Source organism: Scylla paramamosain, unplaced genomic scaffold (genome assembly GCF_035594125.1).
Source record: "Scylla paramamosain isolate STU-SP2022 unplaced genomic scaffold, ASM3559412v1 Contig128, whole genome shotgun sequence".
Lineage (NCBI taxonomy): Eukaryota > Metazoa > Arthropoda > Malacostraca > Decapoda > Portunidae > Scylla > Scylla paramamosain.
The window spans coordinates 147,501-150,000 of NW_026973793.1; the positions used below are offsets into that span (position 1 = coordinate 147,501).

Sequence of the window (2,500 nt, forward strand, 5' to 3'; positions counted from 1 at the left end):
CTTAACAGCATGATTAACCCCAGTAAAGAGGCTGTCAGTGCCGAGTCAACAGGAGCCTTACAAGTTGACGTGAATTTACAGGTGGGGATGATGAAAAACAATAGTCGATTTCACAGGTGCCTCTTGAAGCGTCTCCTGTTTACGTATCGTCTCCTAACTAGCACAGGACGTGAAGGAAGGTCATTCTTTCAATATTCCTCCCTTTTGCAGTTCTCAATGTGGGGGAATAAGAAGGGGGAGAGAAGTTTACGTGAATTTACAGGTGGGGATGATGAAAAACAATAGTCGATTTCACAGCTGCCTCTTGAAACGTCTCCTGTTTACGTATCGTCTCCTAACTAGCACAGGACGTGAAGGAAGGTCATTCTTTCAATATTCCTCCCTTTTGCAGTTCTCAATGCGGGGAAATACGAGTGGGGAGAGGAAATAGGGAGACGTAGGGAGGAGGGAGGGGAAATCACACAGCACTGCTAGTCTTCATTGTCCCAGTGTCCACCAAGAACCCGGACGACTCGCCACTGCTAGCAATTCTGGAGCGACTGCAGACGTGGACGGAGGAGAGCAGGATGACCATCAAACGTTTGTGTACCTCCTGTGTACCAGTGCCCCCTCCCCGGCTCACAGTGGGCCCTCACCCCCTCCAGGTGGTCCGATGTGCCAAGCTTGGAGTCACGGTGGACGACCAGCTGACCTGGAAGCAGCATGCCGGCACCTTGAGATCCGCTACCTACAGCTGTACATGCTGCGCAGACTCAGGTCGCTGGGGACGCCGACTGACGAGTTAAGGGGGTGTACCTCACCTTCATCCTCCCCAAACGCCTCCCCAGCGTGGTGCTCCTCCCTCACACACACTCAACAGCTCCAGCTGGAGAGAGTGCAGAAGAGGGCGTGCAGGGTCATCCTTGGCCCTGCCTACACCACCTATGAAGAAGCCCTGACCACCCTGAGTCTGTCCTGACTATCCACCAGGCACCGAGAGGCTCTGGGGAAGTTAGCAAGGGGACTACTGCATCACCCAGTATTTCCCCCCTCTCTACATTTTCACTTTGTTAACTGCCTCAACAATAAACCGTTCATTTTTATTATTATTATATGACTGACACCGCGTGTGTGTGTGTGTGTGTGTGTGTGTGTGTGTGCGCGCGTGTGTGTGTGTGTTTGTGTGCGCGTGTGTGCCCGCGGGCCTAACACCCTGACGCAGGCGGCGAGGGGCGGTGGTGGGCGCGGCGCCCCGGCAGGTCCCTCCAGCAGCTTTAACTACCACATTATTGACGACAAGTTGCCACAAAGGCCACAAAAGCTTGCTATGAACCTAACACAACGGCCACCCAATCACCAGCGGCGGCCGCGGCGGGGCTCGCGTCGCGGGCCAATGAGGCGCGGGGCGGCGCGGTGAGGGCGGGACAGGGGCGGGGCCTTTGATAATCCACAGGCAGCAATGGAGACGTGAAGAGAGTGGGTGTGGCAGCCGTCGCCGCCGCCGTCGCCGTCGCCGTCGCCGCCGCCGCCGCCGCCGCCGCCGCCGCCGCCTGCCTCTCACTCTGTTGACTAATCCGTGCCAACCTTGCATCCCGCAGTGACTGTTGCTGTGCCCCGTGGACCTGCTGCTGCTGCTGCTGCTGTGGCAGTGTGCGGTGCCTGTGGAGTGTGGTGCTTGGTGGAGGCGCAGAGCGAGGGAGGGGCGCGGCGCTGCTCTCCCGGGTAGAAAGCTGCTGAAGGAGATGCCATGCGCAGCCAGCCACCCCACCTCTCTCTCTCTCTCTCTCTCTCTCTCTCTCTCTCTCTCTCTCTCTCTCTCTCTCTCTCTCTCTCTCTCTCTCTCTCTCTCTCTCTCTCTCTCTCCTATACGCATATTCCTCTCCCAGACCTTCATCTCCTCCCCCTCCTCCCCTCCTCCATTGCTCCATCCACACTCCCTCCACGAGCCTCCACCGACCACCAGGAGGGAACATGAGTCGTCCAGGTCGTCTTAACAAGGTAATTACATGTATTGCCCTAATTACATTTATATGATTACTTTAAATTACACTTTGCATTTTGTCTTGTTTTTTTTTATCGATTTATTTCAGTTTCTCGTTTTCTTATTGTTTTTTTTTTCATTGTTTTGTTAATGGAGTCGTGGTGGTTATAGAAAACGGAGGCTTTTTTTTATTGGGGTAAGGCAGGGGTGGGGAACGTCCGGCCTCCGGGCCGTATAAGGCCCCCAAGACAATTTGATCAGGCCCGCAAGGCAGTTCATAAATGCTATTTCATATCTCATGAATGAATAATATATAATGTAATTTTATTATGTGCTGGCTGCAGGTTATTTAAATTCAATTAATTATCTATGAACTCGGCAGTTTAGCAGCGTCATACCCTTGAATATAATTATATTTCTTGATTTTTTATTTTGTGACTGTTTTTCTTTGCACTGCTAGCGTCAGCTAAGAGCAGTAACACTGTGCATTTCCCCACTCTGCAAGAACAAAATCCTTCTACAACGGATGAATATGCTGGT

General features: G+C 52.8%; 1 protein-coding gene across 3 annotated transcripts in view; it reads left to right on the plus strand.

Annotated features, from left to right (window-relative positions):
* LOC135099431 (uncharacterized) overlaps window positions 1–2,500 on the plus strand; it is a 42,201-nt gene that overhangs the window by 4,854 nt on the left and 34,847 nt on the right. For 2 of the 3 annotated variants that reach the window (XM_064001768.1, XM_064001762.1), the window contains exon 2: window positions 1,578–1,977. The gene's annotated coding sequence lies outside the window, so the exon portion shown is untranslated. The other variant, XM_064001765.1, reaches the window with a different exon arrangement.